We start from the raw sequence: 19,053 nt of genomic DNA, 5'->3' as shown, positions 1-19,053 counted from the left end.
CTTCCCCATGCAGCCTCGACAACTGCCCGACTTGACAAAAGACTGGTGTGGGCTACGCTTGTCTTCATTGCTTTCCTCCGCCTTGCTCTAGATCCCAATTCTTGCCTCTTGCTTCCAAAACCTCCAGATCTGCTCCGATCTCCTTCCATGCTTCCGTCCAATGGCGTACGAAAGACCAAGGTTGACTCGCCACCCACCTGGTACATGCCGGGCCTGGAGGCGCCCAACGTCTCGGCGAAAAACCTTGCTGTCACGCGGCTGCTGACAGTGGGGGAGAACAACGAGAAGGGGGAGACCGCGCTCCGGGCAGGCTCCGCCGTGCCCGAGGCTCCGAAGAGCTCCTTCTACCCCTTCTTCATGGGCAGCATCGCCGCCGGCCTCGTTCCCCCCTTCTCCGACTTCTTCTACGCGGTCCTCCGGTACTATGGGTTACAGGCTCTTCATCTCCATCCCAACTCTGTTCTTCTCTTGTCCATCTTCGCCTTCTACTGCGAGGCGTACGTAGGGGTGATGCCGTCTGTGGCATTGCTGCGCTACTTCTTCTACCTCCGGATCAACGAAGGCCACACCACGGGGTGCGCCAACTTCATCTCAGCTGGCAAGGCCAATGCGATTTTGATGACCGAGAAGAAGGCCGATGGCTTCAGGAGCAAGTGGGTGATGATGGATGCCAAGTGTGTCCACTCATGGCTGAAGATGCCGACAGGGATGCCCCGGCCTGATGAGGGGTGGTCCTGCGCAAAGCTTACTTACGAGCGGGCTAAGCTGGTGCTGGAGAAGATGAACGCCGACCTAAGGCCGGGAGGCGCGAAGGCGGTGAAACTGACGGGGGCCATGCTCCTGAAGGAATTCTTGGCGCAGCGGGTGGCTCCTCTCCAGGCGCGCACCCGCCCCCTGTGGATGCTTGAGGATGGAGAAGACAAGATCCGCTTGAGCCCGAAGGCCTTGTCCAACTCCGTCTCCTGGTCGGAGACGACCAAGAGTATCTGCCGAATCCCCACGCTCCCTTGTTCCTCCGGAAGGACGGGGCGCAGGTTGTGGCCGCCATGCCCACCTTTGATGGGTGCGGCCTGGTGCTGTCGGCGCCTTCTGAGGTCCCTGTGGCGACGACGACGGCGGACGTATCTTCTGGTGAGTCCCGCAGGGATGAAGAGGAGGAGGAGGACGAGGAGCGCGACCTAGAGGCGGCCCCCGAGGAAATGGGGGAGACCTCCCCCTTGCGCAGGGCTGACTGAGGGAGTCCTGGATTAAGGGGTCCTCGTACAGCCGGACTATATACTTTGGCCGGACTATTGGACTATGAAGGTACAAGATTGAAGACTTCGTCCCGTGTCCGGGTGGGACTCTCCTTTGCGTGGAAGGCAAGCTTGGCAGTTCGGATATGTAGATCTCCTCCCTTGTAACCGACTCTGTGTAACCCAAGCCCCCTCCGGTGTCTATATAAACCGGAGGGTTTAGTCCATAGGACAACAACAATCATAATCATAGGCTAGCTTCTAGTGTTTAGCCTCTACGATCTCGTGGTAGATCAACTCTTGTAATACTCATATCATCAAGATCAATCAAGCAGGAAGTAGGGTATTACCTCCATCGAGAGGGCCCGAACCTGGGTAAACATTGTGTGTAACGCCCTCGATGCGGCTATATCTCCCACGTGTCGAAGCACGACTTAGAGGCATAACCGCATTGAAAGCAATGTCGCAAGTGAGGTAATCTTCGCACAACCCATGTAATACATAAGGGACAGAGATACATAGTTGGATTACAATCACCACTTCACACAAATACATGAATAAAGCATTACATCAACCAGATACAATCAAGGTCCGACTACGGAACCAAAATAAAAGAAGACTACCCCAAATGCTACACAGATCCGCGATCGACCCCAACTGGGCTCCACTACTGAACAACTAGAATGAAACAACATAAAGGACAAGATCTTCATCGGGCTCCTCCTGAGTTTGGTTGCGTCATCGGCACTGACTCATCGGCACCTGCAAACTGGTTTTGGAAGTAACTGTGAGCCACGGGTACTCAGCAATCTCACACCCTCGCGATCAAGACTATTTAAGCTTATGGGTAAGGTAAAGGTATGAGGTGGAGCTGCAGCAAGCGACTAGCATATATGGTGGCTAACATACGCAAAAGAGAGCGAGAAGAGAAGGCAAAGCATGATCGAGAATCTATGATCAAGAAGTGATCCTAGAACAACCTACGTCAAGCATAACTCCAACACCGTGTTCATTTTCCGGACTCCGCCGGAAAGAGACCATCACGGTTACACACGCGGTTGATGTATTTTAATTAAAGTCAACTTCAGGTTTTCTACAACTGGACGTTAACAAATTCCCATCTTCCCATAACCGCGGGCACGGCTTTCGAAAGTTCAAATCCCTGCAGGGGTGTCCCAACTTAGCCCATAGCAAGCTCTCACGGTCAATGAAGGATATTCCTTCTAGCGGGAAGACCCGATCAGGCTTGGAATCCCGGTTACAAGACATTTCGACAATGGTAAAACAAGACCAGCAAAGCCACCCAGATGTGCCGACAAATCCCGATAGGAGCTGCACATATCTCGTTCTCAGGGCACACCGGATGAGCAAGACGTCGGGTAAGCCAGCCCAGAGTTGCCCCTGGTAGCCTCGGACATCGCTCAGTTGGACCAACACTCAGAGGAGCACTGGCCCGGGGGGGGGGGGAGGGGGTTAAAATAAAGATGACCCTTGAGTCTGCAGAACCCAAGGGAAAGAAAAGGCTAGGTGGCGAATGGTAAAACCAATGTTGGGCCTTGCTGGAGGAGTTTTATTCAAGGCGAACTGTCAAGGGGTTCCCATTATAACCCAACTGCGTAAGGAACGCAAAATCCGGGAACATAACACCGATATGACGGAAACTAGGGCGGCAAGAGTGGAACAAAACACTAGGCATAAGGCCGAGCCTTCCACCCTTTACCAAGTATATAGATGCATTAATTAAATAAGAAATATTGTGATATCCCAACAAGTAAACATGTTCCAACAAGGAACAACATCTCCATGTTCCAACAAGGAACAAACTTCAATCTTCACCTGCAACTAGCAACGCTATAAGAGGGGCTGAGCAACGCGGTAACATAGCCAAAGAACGGTTTGCTAGGACAAGGTGGGTTAGAGGCTTGGTTCAACAATATGGGAGGCATGATAAGCAAGTGGTAGGTATCGCAGCATAGGCATAGCAAAAGAGCGAGCAACTAGCAAGCAAAGATAGAAGTGATTTCGAGGGTATGGTCATCTTGCCTGAGATCCGCAAGGAAGAAGAACGAGTCCATGAATAAGTCAAACGGACGTAGTCGAATGGTTCCTCACAAACGTGACGTTATCGGAACCAACCCGAAGAAGCAACACCGGAAAGGAGCAAACAACATAGTAAACAACCACCACATAATCATGGCATGATGCACAACCAAGTATGATGCATGTCCGGTTTAAGGAAGCATGGCATGGCAAAGTGCAAAAGTAATACTACAAATTAAGTGGAGCTCAATATGCAACGAGTTGCATATTGACGGAACACCACATCAATTATTTAGTTCTCTCTCGGTTAGGTACTCAACAATATTAAATGTTGGTTAACATGGCAAGAGGTGTAGCATAACAAACTATACCATCTAAACAATTTAAATGGGGCCGGATATAATAAACAACAAAACCGGTAAATCCCCATATGCAATTATCAATTTGGTGCAACAACAATTTTAACCAATCTTGAAGTTGTTATCATGATGCGGATGACATGTGCAAGTTTATGCTATTTTTATTAAAAGTTGACAAGAGCATTATGAAACATTTGTCACCGTGGTGGAAAGGAAAAAGGGTGCCACGGCAACGATAACGAAAACGGTGCCACGATAACGTTCCGGTTCCGGTAACTCGATTGAGATACCAATGCAAAGGAGAAGTGTGCGGAACATGACATGCAAGGATGGTGGGGAGTGATCCCGGATTCCGGGTGTCCCACGAGTTGGTGGCATGGCAAAAACAGGGGCGACATGCACCGACAATTCGAGCACGGAGCAAGCACGAGCATCTCATACAACACACAACATTCGTTCATGGGCGTCGTCTCGAGGGTTATACCTTCGAAGGGTGCGTTATCGGAGCGGTTCGGGTCAAGCGGTGTAGTCGTTCACAATCGTCGTGGGAAGTAGTGGTACTCGGTCGTCGTGGAAGTAGTTGTTCGCGGGTCGTTGTGGGAAGTTGTCCTTCTCGTGGCGACGGTAGTTGTTCACCCGACGGTCTTTGGCAACGGTCACGACGTACAGGGTTCGTAGATGTTCGGGTCGAGGGTAGCGGTACTTAGTATCTTGTGGAACTTGACGGTCCGTCATGGTACTTGGCGGTCTCGATCAGAGCAGCAAGACGTAACCGAACTTGGGGTCTCGGTCCTTGCAATCAAAAGGGTACTTGCGGTCTTGACGAACCCGTAGTGGTACTGGGTGAGATCATGGCCATGGTAGTCTTCGAACTTGGAGTTTTGTGTAGTCGAACTTGAGGTGCTCCTGGACCGGCTGGACTTGGCACATCCGACAGCAAAAGATACACAAATCGGGGTCGGTGGTGACTATGAGGAATCCAATGACGAGGCACTCGGCATCGAGGTCCCGCAGCGCATCAGCGGCAGGAGGCAGGCCCTAACAGAGATGGAACATGGCGGACGCATGCGGAGGGGAACACGACGAAGTGGACGGCAGCGGCTTGCTTGCCGGCAATGGTTGGAGACGGAGGTCGCCGATGTAGGGACTCGACCGGAGTCAACGACGCGGTCGTCGCTGGCCCACACAATGGGTCAGCGAGGCAGGGACGCTGGCGATGCAAAGGTCAGGGCGGTACTGCGGTGGCGCCGCACAGCAGAAGAAGAAGAGGGAGGCGCGACAGAGGCGATGGCACGCGGGTCTGGCGAGCTCCGACCCGTGGCGGCGCACGCGCAGAGGTAGGTCGCGGCGTGCGCGAGGTGGCCAGGTGGCGGCGACGGGCGACGCTGGGAAGAGCAGCTGCAGCAGGGCGTGGAAGGAGGAGTAGCAGAGGAAGGGGGCCGCGCGGAGGGGCGACGTGCTCGCCGGCGTGAGGTGCGCATAGGCGAGGGAGAGTTAGGGAGGAGACGTGCGCGTCGGGGTCCTGTGGGTGGCGGCGCGAGGGAGATGGGGATCGAGGAGATGTGGATCGAGGGAGATGGTGCTTCGGGCGCGTGCGTCCTCTCCTGGCGGCGCGAGGTTAGCGAGAGGAGGGAGAGATGGGAGATGGGTATCAGGCTACGGTACTAGGGTTAGAAAGCGGGACTGGGAAGTGGGCCGGCCTGGACTGAGGCCCAAGTGGCCAGCTGGGCTACTCTCTCTCTCCCCCACTCCTTTGTTTAAAAAAATAGAGAACTAAAGGAAAGGAAAAAGGACAGAGGAGAAGGTTGAAGAAGAATTTGGACAAGCGGTAAATTTTCTTGGACTCACAAAAATATGTTAGGTCCGAGAAAATTAGGAAGGACCAAGATTGAAAGAATAAATTCAAATTTCTTTGAATTTAATTCAAAAGGTTTGAACTAGGATAGGTTTTAGGAGTGCCCAAAAATGTTGAGAAATTAGGTGGAGCTCCGGAAAATGACGAAAGGACATGTGGCAAAGTTAGAGGCCAAGAGTTGAGAAGGAAAAAGGCATGGAACTTAGCTGTAAGTGTGTTATGGTGATTCCAAATTAATGGAATGGTTTTTATATAGCTCCCTAAATATTGGGAGGATATGTTATAAAGAGAAACACCATGTGAATTCCCTCGATTTAAATGGAGCGAAGATCCATACGGTTTATTAATATGAGTTGCAAATATTAATGACATGATGGCATGATGACAAGATGCAATGCACATGATGCAAAGATGAATGCAATGCATGACACGCAAGCAAAGACAACGCAACAACAGCGAATAACTGGATGACACCTGGCACATCGGTCTCGGGGCGTTACAACACTCCACCACTACGAGAGGATCTCGTCCCGAGATCTAGAATGTCACCGGAGGGACAAACGGAAGAGAAAGAGAAGAGGTAAAACTAAGTTGCTTCTTTGACAAACGAGTGAAACCAAAGAACCTTGCGAGGTTGAGCAAAAGACAGAAAGAAAGCAACGGAGATGAACGAAGTTGAAAACACTCCGTTAGGAAAGAGGAACGAGGAAGAACAAAGTCGGACAGCACTCCGGTTGAAAAGTGATACAAGACTTGATAAGATGAAAAGAACCGAGCAGAGGGCACAACTCTCCGGTTAAATGGATAGGCATGAAAAGAACAAGGTCCTGACAAGAACAAGAAGAAATGTTGAAGATAGCACCATCACAATGCCTCCGGAACAAAAGAAAGAGTGGAATGGAATGAACGAAGTGAAACAAGATCTCGAGGGAGCACGCTTACAACAACAGCTATAACGGAGTTGTTGGAAAACCAACAACGAAAAGAATAAGCTTGATATGGTCTTATGGAATACATCTCAAAATTATGGGGTGACAACCTGCCACTCACGGGAAAAGAATTGGATTGGAATGAACAAGGAGACGAGAAAATATTTCACCGGGAGGATAAAGAAGATCTTGGGTCCTTTATAAGCACCATAGATAGCAAGAATCCTTAGGGAAGGCTTTAGGAGAAATATAACCCAAGATAACTCCAACGAAGAGGTTGATGGATTTAAAATATCTCATTCTTAACAACCTGTGAATCATGAGACCTGAACTCAAATTATCAAGAATGACATAATACCACCTCAAATGATACGGTTGAGATAATTGCACTCCAGAATGTTTGAGCTCCTCTGAAAAGAATCTTGATGAACACTTCGAGAAGGATTTAAATCCTTGATGAACCATCAAGTAGAACCTCCATGAAGAACTCCGGTAACGAAAGGATGATCAAAACAGAATGAAGGAGAAGTTGAAAACACCAGTTGAACCCTCAATGATTTAGATGGGGCTTCATGATGAAATAATTGAGAGAACTTGGAACTCCGGGAAAAAGAGAAGATGACAACAATTGAAAGCGAGAATTTGATGAGCCTCCGGAATAAGGAATTACTCACTTCGATGAAACAAGAATAAGAATTACATTATGCTTATCCTTCACCAATTAAATTGATGACAATCAACGGATTTGGCACACTACTTATTCTCGTAGCAAGGATTAAGAGAGATATAACATAAACTTGGGAAGGTCTTCAACGAACCACCGGTAGGATTGGAACGTCGAATAAATTGATACGATAACAAAGGAAGAGAATCTTGAATGAACCGCCGTAAGAATTGAAGAAAAAAACGAATAAAACATGAAGAAACACCAGGAAGGATTAGCAAATGAACGACGATGCTTGAGAGGATTTAGATACATGAGAACAAAGAGATCACGAGCCGATTAGAGGATATTTGAACGATGCACCAGTAAGATTTGGAGAATGATAGCTACGCGCTGAGAATGAATAAACCCGAAATGATGGCCTTCGGAGAATCAAACTGAAAAGACTCCTGAATTGCTTCGGAAGGGTGAAAAGAATTCTGACAATCGAATACAATGATGAGAGAATGGCAAAAGCTATAACTATGAATCTTGAAGAGAAAAGAGCAAGATTTAGAGGAAAAATCTTCTTCGGTCTTCAAAAGCAGAGAATGACGACGAGAAACACGACCAAGAATTGTTAAGGCACTCTGTGATGAAGAATAGAAAGGTTGATCCAATGGCGAAAAGAAATGAAAGATCTTGGAGAAAGGCATTTGACTGATGACAATTCATTCTCACGTCAAACTTTAAGAATTTGAGGATAGCTCCGGGAAAATAAGAAGGGTCAGGTAAGATCCTGAGAAAAGACCTGTGGGTTAGGGCCACTCAAAAGAAACACCATTGAACAATTTAAAAGAGGGATTGCGCCGGTTGAAATAAATGGCTTGAATGAGGTAACATCCTCGCAAAAACTGGAACGAAAGCGGAGTGGAAACACGAATCTCCGAGATATCTTGAGCACTCCGGAACAATAAATAGCAAGAAGTGGAATGATAATAAAGTGCACCGGCATGAGAAGGTATTTGAAACGAGGAAAAGGGTATGATCAACACAACTTGAATTGAAACCACCGGAGAAGAGAAGAAACAAAGAATGATAACTTGAAGCTCCGTTAGGATCTTCATGAGAATCACCGGATAAGAATATTGACGGAAAAGAATGGCGAGACTTCACAAGAATAAAAGGATACTTGATAAAGAAATCTTAGTCCTTGAGGAAAAAGGGTGGGTGGGCGGGAAAAACACAGGCAACTTGGAGACGGATGAAACGAACACCGTTGAGAAGAACTGATAATTGATCTTGCGAATGTTGAAGTGATCGGATCCACTTGAAGAGAGACACACCGGTTGAAAAGGATTGACATGACAGACTCGATGATCGAGAAGGATTAGTATTCACATCGGAGTATGAGAACACCATGTGGGGAAGGTATGGAATCAACATTTGCCTTCGAAGCAACTCGAATACCACAACTCAAAACAAAACAAAGGATTGGCTTGCAGAATAAGCCGGAACAAACATATAATAGAGATTTCGTCCGAAGTTTTCGTGGTGGGGCCTACACGGGCTCGATCATACAGTACCATCATGTACAAGGCAGTACGCATGACATACGAAGCGTCCCCGAGTCGGCATAGCCAAGGACTCTTTAAGACACAACAAGACCACTGTAAAACCAACCGTGGATAGGCGGACCACTAGACGTCGAACCCCAATTTCATATCATACATCTGTCGAAAAGATATCCTAAGAGCTACTTGAATTCCCACTTATAAACTCCCGGAACTTTCCGGTTGTGCAATCAGGTGTTGGGGATACAGGGGAAGCATAATATCTCACCCAAAACTAACAAATCCTACATCCAGCTGTATCCATCCTTCAACACATAACCAAGAAACCTTCGGAAATCATCTACCTCAACCTTCGAAAAGCAACCGTTATACAAGTTATGGCAATACTCCCGAACTCCCGCCCTAGTACTGGGTGGCGTCGAGGTTATCTCACCAACAACTGCATAAAAGAGATTTTCGATGTCGGCGAAACTAAACTTAGGTATTCCAGAACTGCAACGATAAAATTGTGACGACAACACCTCGGAGCTCAACTCCCCGGGACACTGCCACAACCCCTAAATGTCAGGAGGCACCAAGAACAATGTTCTCGTCACAAAACCATCGGAACGATTCCAAGATACCCGCGTGATCCTAAATTTTTCTAGGGAAATTTGAGAAGAGAAGAGTCAAAACTCTACGTCAGGATGCCTTACCAGAGCGAGGAAGGGACTGGGGAGTAAAAAGAATTCCTAAACTCTTCGACATATAATTCCTAAATGACTCCAAACATTTTTCTAGACTCAACTCGTCCACTAATTTGATCAAGCAGTGGGGGCTCCTAAGGTCGGGGAAGGCTCTGATTACCAACTTGTAACGCCCTCGATGCGGTTATATCTCCCACGTGTCGAAGCACGACTTAGAGGCATAACCGCATTGAAAGCAATGTCGCAAGTGAGGTAATCTTCACACAACCCATGTAATACATAAGGGACAGAGATACATAGTTGGCTTACAATCGCCACTTCACACAAATACATGGATAAAGCATTACATCAACCAGATACAAGCAAGGACTGACTACGGAACCAAAATAAAAGAAGACTACCCCAAATGCTACACAGATCCCCGATCGACCCCAACTAGGCTCCACTACTGAACAACTAGAACGAAGCAACATAAAGGACAAGATCTTCATCGGGCTCCTCCTGAGTTTGGTTGCGTCATCGGCACTGACTCATTGGCACCTGCAAACTGGTTTTGGAAGTAAATGTAAGCCACGGGGACTCAGCAATCTCGCACCCTCGCGATCAAGACTATTTAAGCTTATGGGTAAGGTAAAAGTATGAGGTGGAGCTGCAGCAAGCGACTAGCATATATGGTGGCTAACATACGCAAAAGAGAGCGAGAAGAGAAGGCAAAGCACGGTCGAGAATCTATGATCGAGAAGTGATCCTAGAACAACCTATGTCAAGCATAACTCCAACACCGTGTTCACTTTCCGGACTCCGCCGGAAAGAGACCATCACGGTTACACACGCAGTTGATGTATTTTAATTAAAGTCACCTTCAGGTTTTCTACAACCGGACGTTAACAAATTCCCATTTGCCCATAACCGCGGGCACGGGTTTCGAAATTTCAAATCCCTGCAGGGTGTCCCAACTTAGCCCATAACAAGCTCTCACGGTCAACGAAGGATATTCCTTCTAGCGTGAAGACCCGATCAGGCTCGGAATCCCGATTACAAGACATTTCGACAATGGTAAAACAAGACCAGCAAAGCCACCCAGATGTGCCGACAAATCCCGATAGGAGCTGCACATATCTCATTCTCAGGGCACACCGGATGAGCAAGACGTCGGGTAAGCCAGCCCAGAGTTGCCCCTGGTAGCCTCAGACATCGCTCGGTTGGACCAACACTCAGAGGAGCACTGGCCCGGGGGGGTTAAAATAAAGATGACCCTTGAGTCTGCAGAACCCAAGGGAAAGAAAAGGCTAGGTGGCGAATGGTAAAACCAATGTTGGGCCTTGCTGGAGGAGTTTTATTCAAGGCGAACTGTCAAGGGGTTCCCATTATAACCCAACCGCGTAAGGAACGCAAAATCCGGGAACATAACACCGATATGACGGAAACTGGGGCGGCAAGAGTGGAACAAAACACTAGGCATAAGGCCGAGCCTTCCACCCTTTACCAAGTATATAGATGCATTAATTAAATAAGAGATATTGTGATATCCCAACAAGTAAACATGTTCCAACAAGGAACAACATCTCCATGTTCCAACAAGGAACAAACTTCAATCTTCACCTGTAACTAGCAACGCTATAAGAGGGGCTGAGCAACGCGGTAACATAGCCAAACAACGGTTTGCTAGGACAAGGTGGGTTAGAGGCTTGGTTCAACAATATGGGAGGCATGATAAGCAAGTGGTAGGTATCGCAACATAGGCATAGCAAAAGAGCGAGCAACTAGCAAGCAAAGATAGAAGTGATTTCGAGGGTATGGACATCTTGCCTGAGATCCGCAAGGAAGAAGAACGAGTCCATGAAGAAGTCAAACGGACGTAGTCGAACGGTTCCTCACAAACGTGACGTTATCAGAACCAACCCGAAGAAGCAACACCGAAAAGCAGCAAACAACATAGTAAACAACCACCACATAATCATGGCATGATGCACAACCAAGTATGATGCATGTCCGGTTTAAGGAAGCATGGCATGGCAAAGTGCAAAAGTAATACTACAAATTAAGTGGAGCTCAATATGCAACGAGTTGCATATTGACGGAACACCACATCAATTATTTAGTTCTCTCTCGGTTAGGTACTCAACAATATTAAATGTTGGTTAACATGGCAAGAGGTGTAGCATAACAAACTATACCATCTAAACAATTTAAATGGGGCCGGATATAATAAACAACAAAACCGGTAAATCCCCATATGCAATTATCAATTTGGTGCAACAACAATTTTAACCAATCTTGAAGTTGTTATCATGATGCGGATGACATGTGCAAGTTTATGCTATTTTTATTAAAAGTTGACAAGAGCATTATGAAACATTTGTCACCATGGTGGAAAGGAAAAAGGGTGCCACGGCAACGATAACGAAAACGGTGCCACGATAACGTTCCGGTTCCGGTAACTCGATTGAGATACCGATGCAAAGGAGAAGTGTGCGGAACATGACATGAAAGGATGGTAGGGAGTGATCCCGGATTCCGGGTGTCCCACGAGTTGGTGGCATGGCAAAAAGAGGGGTGACGTGCACCGACAATTCGAGCATGGAGCAAGCACGAGCATCTCATACAACACACAACATTCGTTCACGGGCGTCGTCTTGAGGGTTATACCTTCGAAGGGTGTGTTATCGGAGCGGTTCGGGTCAAGTGGTGTAGTCGTTCACGATCGTCGTGGGAAGTAGTGGTACTCGGTCATCGTGGAAGTAGTTGTTCACGGGTCGTTGTGGGAAGTTGTCCTTCTCGTGGCGACGGTAGTTGTTCACCCGACGGTCTTTGGCAACGGTCACGACATACAGGGTTCGTAGATGTTCGGGTCGAGGGTAGCGGTACTTAGTATCTTGTGGAACTTGACGGTCCATCATGGTACTTGGCGGTCTCGATCGGAGCAGCAAGACGTAGCTGAACTTGGGGTCTCGGTCCTGGCAATCAAAAGGGTACTTGCGGTCTTGACGAACCCGTAGTGGTACTAGGTGAGATCATGTCCATGGTTGTCTTCGGACTTGGAGTTTTGTGTAGTCGAACTTGAGGTGCTCCTGGACCGGCTGGACTTGGCGCATCCGACAGCAAAAGATACACAAATCGGGGTCGGTGGTGACTATGAGTAATCCAACGACGAGGCACTCGGCATCGAGGTCCCGCAGCGCATCAGCGGCAGGAGGCAGGCCCTAACAGAGATGGAACATGGCGGACGCATGCGGAGGGGAACACGACGAAGTGGACGGCAGCGGCTTGCTTGCCGGCAACGGCTGGAGACGGAGGTCGCCGGTGCAGGGACTCGACCGGAGTCAACGACGCGGTCGTTGCTGGCCCACGCAACGGGTCAGCGAGGCAGGGACACTGGCGATGCAAAGGTCAGGGCGGTACTGCGGTGGCGCTGCACAACAGAAGAAGAAGAGGGAGGCGCGACAAAGGCGATGGCACGCGGGTCCAGCGAGCTCCGACCCGTGGCGGCGCACGCGCAGAGGTAGGTCGCGGCGCGCGCGAGGTGGCCCGGTGGCGGCGACGGGCGACGCTGGGAAGAGCAGCTGCAGCAGGGCGTGGAAGGAGGAGTAGTAGAGGAAGGGGGCCGCGCGGAGGGGCGACGTGCTCGCCGGTGTGAGGTGCGCATAGGCGAGGGAGAGTCAGGGAGGAGACGTGCGCGTCGGGGTCCTGTGGGTGGCGGCGCGAGGGAGATGGGGATCGAGGAGATGTGGATCGAGGGAGATGGTGGTTCGGGCACGTGCGTTCTCTCCTGGCGGCGCGAGGTTAGCGAGAGGAGGGGGAGATGGGAGATGGGGATCGGGCTGCGGTACTAGGGTTAGAAAGCGGGACTGGGAAGCGGGCCGGCCTGGACTGAGGCCCAAGTGGCCAGCTGGGCTACTCTCTCTCCCCCACTCCTTTGTTTAAAAAAACAGAGAACTAAAAGAAAGGAAAAAGGACAGAGGAGAAGGTTGAAGAAGAATTTGGACAAGCGGTAAATTTTCTTGGACTCACAAAAATATGTTAGGTCCGAGAAAATTAGGAAAGACCAAGATTGAAAGAATAAATTCAAATTTCTTTGAATTTAATTCAAAAGGTTTGAACTAGGATAGGTTTTAGGAGTGCCCAAAAATGTTGAGAAATTAGGTGGAGCTTCGGAAAATGACGAAAGGACATGTGGCAAAGTTAGAGGCCAAGAGTTGAGAAGGAAAAAGGCATGGAACTTAGCTGTAAGTGTGTTATGGTGATTCCAAATTAATGGAATGGTTTTTATATAGCTCCCTAAATATTGGGAGGGTATGTTATAAAGAGAAACACCATGTGAATTCCCTCGATTTAAATGGAGCGAAGATCCATACGGTTTATTAATATGAGTTGCAAAGATTAATGACATGATGGCATGATGACAAGATGCAATGCACATGATGCAAAGATGAATGCAATGCATGACACGCAAGCAAAGACAATGCAACAACAGCGAATAACTGGACGACACCTGGCACATCGGTCTCGGGGCGTTACATTGTGTCCCCTGCCTCCTGTTACCATCCGCCTTAGACGCACAGTTCAGGACCCCCTACCCGAGATCCACCGGTTTTGACACTGACATTGGAGCTTTCATTGAGAGTTCCACTATGTCATCACCATAAGGTTTGATGGCTCCTTCGATCATCGGCAACGATGCGATCCAGGGTGAGGTTTTTCTCCTCGGACAGATCTTCGTATTCGACGGCTTCGTACTGCAGGCCAACTCGCTTGGCCATCTGGAGCGGATCGAGAGCTACGCCCCTGGCCATCAGGTCAGGTTTGGAAGCTTGAACTATACTGCCGACATCCATAGAGACTTGATCTTAGATGGATTTGAGCCCATGTTAGGTGCGCCGCACAGTCGCGACGAGCATGACTTAGCTATGCTGCCGGACGGTGTTCGGGAGATCACACCTGTGGCTACTCCAGCCCTCAATCCGGAGCAGATCACGCCGTCCGAGGATGGGTGGATGGACCCCGCCACGGAGGCCGCACACCCAGCGGCGATAGAGCCGAATACTGACTTCACCTCCTATGAGACCTGTGTTGCCGGACCCTTGGATTCTTCCCCGGCCACAGGCTCCTAATCGCCTGCGTCCGTGCCTATCGTATCTGATTGGGCATCGATCATGGAGTTTACCTCCGCGGATACCTTCTAGCACTCGCCCTTAGGTGACGTGCTAAATTCATTGAGGTCTCTCTCCTTGTCAGGAGACCCTTGGCCGAACTATGTACGGCTTGAGTGGGAAGCGGACAACAAAGAAATTCATTCCCCACTCACCATCCACTTAATAGCCACTGTCGACGACTTAACCGACATGCTTGATTTCGGCTCTGAAGACATCGACGGTATGGACGACAATGCATGAGAAAAACAGGAACCACCGCCCACAGGGCACTGGACAACCACCTCATCATATGATATATACATGGTGGACACCCCCAAAGAAAGCGATGGCAATAAGGCAACAGAGGATAATCCCCTCGAGAAGCAATCTAAGCACCGGCATCATCGGCGCCGCTCTAAGCCCCGCCATAGCAAAAGCAGCAATACCGGCACAAGAGATAATAATGCTGAGAATAGCGCCGAAGACGAAGACAATCCCCTCCAGCCAGGCCTCGAGCGGGAGGATGGGCAAGCTAGCCCTAAGGAACAGGCAGCAGACGGAGAATCAGAGGATGGCAATTACATGCCTCTCTTCGAAGGCGAGGTGAGCCTCAGCGACGATGAATTTATCGTGCCTAAGGATCCGGCTGAACAAGAGCGCTTCAAGCGCCGTCTTATAGCCACAACAAAAAGCCTGAAGAAAAAATAACATCAGCTTCAAGCTGACCAAGATCTGCTAGCGGATAGATGGACTGAGGTCCTGGCAGCCGAGGAATACGAACTCAAGCACCCAACCAAAAGTTACCCAAAGCGCAGGTTGCTACCCCAACTCGAGGAGGAAGCATTAAAGCCTACGCTCCCAATGTATGATGCGTCTGACCGACCACCTCGTGGCCGAGACAAAGCGACATACCAGGCCGAAGTCCAGCTCGCACCCCGTCGCCAGTTAAACAAAAATACCAAGGCCCGGGGTAATACGCAGGACCCGCGAGACGTATTGGAAAACAAGGCAGGACATGTAAGATCGATCTATGGATCATGGGGGCGCGCCCCAACGCGTGACGATGACTGTCACGCCAGATATGCTAAAAGAAAATCTGGCCGGGCCGAATACAGCAGACAAGACTCGTATGAACTGCGTCGTGATATAGCCCGGCACAGAGGCGCCGCACACCCCCTATGCTTCACTAATGAAGTAATGGATCATGAATTCCCAGAAGGTTTTAAAACCGTGAACATCGAATCATATGATGGTACAACAGACCCCATGGTGTGGATCGAAGATTTCCTCCTCCACATTCACATGGCCCGCGGTGACGATCTACATGCCATTCTTTTCTGGCGCCGTTGTCGAGGAGGTTAGCGCTTGAAGGTATATATTTTGATCTTGCAATCGAGTCTTCTAGTTTCTTGTTTTATAACTAGTTTAGTTTATAAAATAAAACTATAAAAACATGGAATTGAGTTTGTCTCATACGCTTCACTTTTTTAATATCTTTCGTGAGTATGATGGAAAGGATAATTGTGCTCAAGTCCTAGAAGAAGAAATCTATAAAATGTTTGGCACTAAATATTTGAATGATGAGCATGATTGCAATGTTGTTAGTATGAATTCCTTGAATATCCATGATGCTAATGATATGCAAAGCCACAAGCTTGGGGAAGCTATGTTTGATGAAGATGATATTTTTTGTCCCCCAAGTTTTGATGAGCAAATTTATTATGATGAAAGCATGCCTCCTATATATGATGATTATTGTGATGACACATATGCTTTAAAGAATAATGATAACAATGAAACTTGTCATCTTGATTTCAAATTTCAATCCCATGATAGTTATTTCATTAAGTTTGCTCCCACTACTATTGATGAGAAGAATTTTGCTTATGTGGAGAGTAGTAAATTTTGCATGCTTGTAGATCATGAAAAGAATGCTTTAGGTGCTGGTTATATTGTTAAATTCATTCATGATGCTACTGAAAATTATTATGAGGGAGGAACATATGCTTGTAGGAGTTGCAATAATATCAAGTTTCCTCTCTATATGCTTAAAATCTTGAAGTTAAGCTTGTTTTGCTTTCCTATGCAAGTTGATTCTTGTTCCCACAAGTTGTTTGATCACAAAATCCCTACGCATAGGAAGTGGGTTAGACTTAAATGTGCTAGTCATATTCTTCATGATGCTCTATTTATGTTTCAATTCTCATCCTTTATGTGAGCATCATTGAAATCATCATGCCTAGCTAGGGGCGTTAAACGATAGCGCTTGTTTGGAGGCAACCCAATTTTATTTTAGTTCCTTGCTTTTTGTTCCTGTTTAGTAATAAATAATTCATCTAGCCTCTGTTTAGATGTCTTTTTATGCTTTTAATTAGTGTTTGTGCCAAGTAGAACCTTTGGGAAGACTTGGGGAAAGTCTTGTTGATCATGCTGTAAAAAACAGAAACTTTAGCGTGCTACATCTTGAGCTTGCGTTGGTTTTCCCCAAAGAGGAAGGAATGATGTAGCAGAGTAGCGTAAGTATTTCCCTCAGTTTTTGAGAACCAAGATATCAATCCAGTAGGAGCCCACGCTTAAGTCCCTCGTACCTGCACAAAGCGATAGCTTCTCGCAACCAACGCGATTAGGGGTTGTCAAGCCCTTCACGGTCACTTACGAGAGTGAGATCTGATAGATATAATATTTTTGGTATTTTTTGATATAAAGATGCAAAGTAAAAAGTAAAAGCAAAGTAAATAGCAAAACAATATAAAAGTGATGGAGATTGATATGATGAGAATAGACCCGGGGGCCATAGGTTTCACTAGTGGCTTCTCTCAAGAGCATAACTATTCTACGGTGGGTGAACAAATTACTGTTGAGCAATTGATAGAATTGTGCATAATTATGAGAATATCTAGGCATGATCATGTATATAGGCATCACATCCATGACAAGTATATCGAAACGATTTTGCATCTACTACTATTACTCCACTCATCGACCGCTATCTAGCATGCATCTAGAGTATTAAGTTAAAAACAGAGTAACGCATTAAGCAAGATGACATGATGTAGAGAGATAAATTCATGCAATATGAAATAAACCCCATCTTGTTATCCTCGATGGCAATGATACAATACGTGCCTTGCTGCCCCTTCTGTCACTGGGTAAGGACACCGCAAGATCGAACCCAAAGCTAAGCACTTCTCCCATGGAAAGAACTACCAATCTAGTTGGCCAAACCAAACGGATAATTCGAAGAGACTTGCAAAGATAACCAATCATGCATAAAAGAATTCAGAGAAGATTCAAATATTATTCATAGATAGACTTGATCATAAACCCACAATTCACCGGTCTCAACAAACACACCGCAAAAAGAAGATTACATCGAATAGATCTCCATGAGAGAGGGGGAGAACTTTGTATTGAGCTTCAAAGAGAGAGAAGAAGCCATCTAGCTACTAACTATGGACCCGAAGGTCTGAGGTAAACTACTCACACTTCATCGAAGGGGCTAGGATGATGTAGAAGCCCTCCATGATGACGGCCCTCTTCTGGCGGAGCTCTGGAACAGGCCCCAAGATGGGATCTCGTGGATATAGAAAGTTGCGGCGGTGGAACTAGGTTTTTGGCTCCTGTTCTGGTCGTTTGGGGGTACGCGTGTATATATAGGAGGAAGGAGTACGTCGGTGGAGCACCGAGGGGCCCACGAGGCAGGGGGCGCGCCCTAGGGGGGGCGCCCCCCACCCTCGTGACCACCTCTTTGATCCCTTGCAGTAGGGTCCAAGTCTCCTGGATCACGTTCGGTGAGAGAATCACGTTTCCGAAGATTTTATTCCGTTTGGACTCCGTTTTATATTCTGTTTATCTGAAACACTGAAATAGGAAAAAAACAGCAATTCTGGGCTGGGCCTCCGGTTAATAGGTTAGTCCCAAAAATAATATAAAAGTGGAAAATAAAGCCCAGTATAGTCCAAAACAGTAGATAATATAGCATGGAGCAATCAAAAATTATAGATACGTTGGAGACGTATCATAGCGCTCACGAGAATTGCTGCCATTTTTATTTGAAGAGTGCTATTTAGTTAATTATTTTTGCAGATGATTAATAGATAAATTCCTCAGGTCCAGCAATTTGTTTGAGAATTTTATGAGTTCCATAAGTATACGTTTGATCCAGATTACTACAGACTGTTCTGTTTTTGACAGATTCTGTTTTTCGTGTGTTGTTTGCTTATTTTGATGAATCTGTGGCTAGTAAAATAGTTTATAGACCATAGAGAAGTTGGAATACGGTAGGTTTAACACCAATATAAATAAATAATGAGTTCATTATAGTACCTTGAAGTGGTGATTTATTTTCTTATACTAACGGAGCTTACGAGTTTTCTGGTAAGTTTTGTGTTGTGAAGTTTTCAAGTTTTGGGTAAGGATTCGATGGACTATGGAATAAGGAGTGGCAAGAGCCTAAGCTTGGTGATGCACAAGGCACCCCAAGGTAATTTTTAAGGACAAGAAAGAGCCTAAGCTTGGGGATGCCCCGGAAGGCATCCCCTCTTTCATCTTTGTTCATCGGTAACTTTACTTGGAGCTATATTTTTATTCGCAACATGAT

The 19,053-nt window shown here is 47.3% G+C and overlaps 1 pseudogene; it reads left to right on the top strand.

Annotated features, from left to right (window-relative positions):
• Positions 1 to 357: 357 nt before the first annotated feature.
• The window catches only part of LOC147979016 (uncharacterized), a 33,965-nt pseudogene continuing 15,269 nt past the window's right edge, over positions 358 to 19,053 (top strand).

This window comes from Triticum urartu, chromosome 3A (genome assembly GCF_056163025.1).
Source record: "Triticum urartu cultivar PI428250 chromosome 3A, HENAU_Tu73, whole genome shotgun sequence".
Lineage (NCBI taxonomy): Eukaryota > Viridiplantae > Streptophyta > Magnoliopsida > Poales > Poaceae > Triticum > Triticum urartu.
Note: the sequence above shows the minus strand (reverse complement) of the source record. Positions and strands in the feature narration are given on the sequence as shown.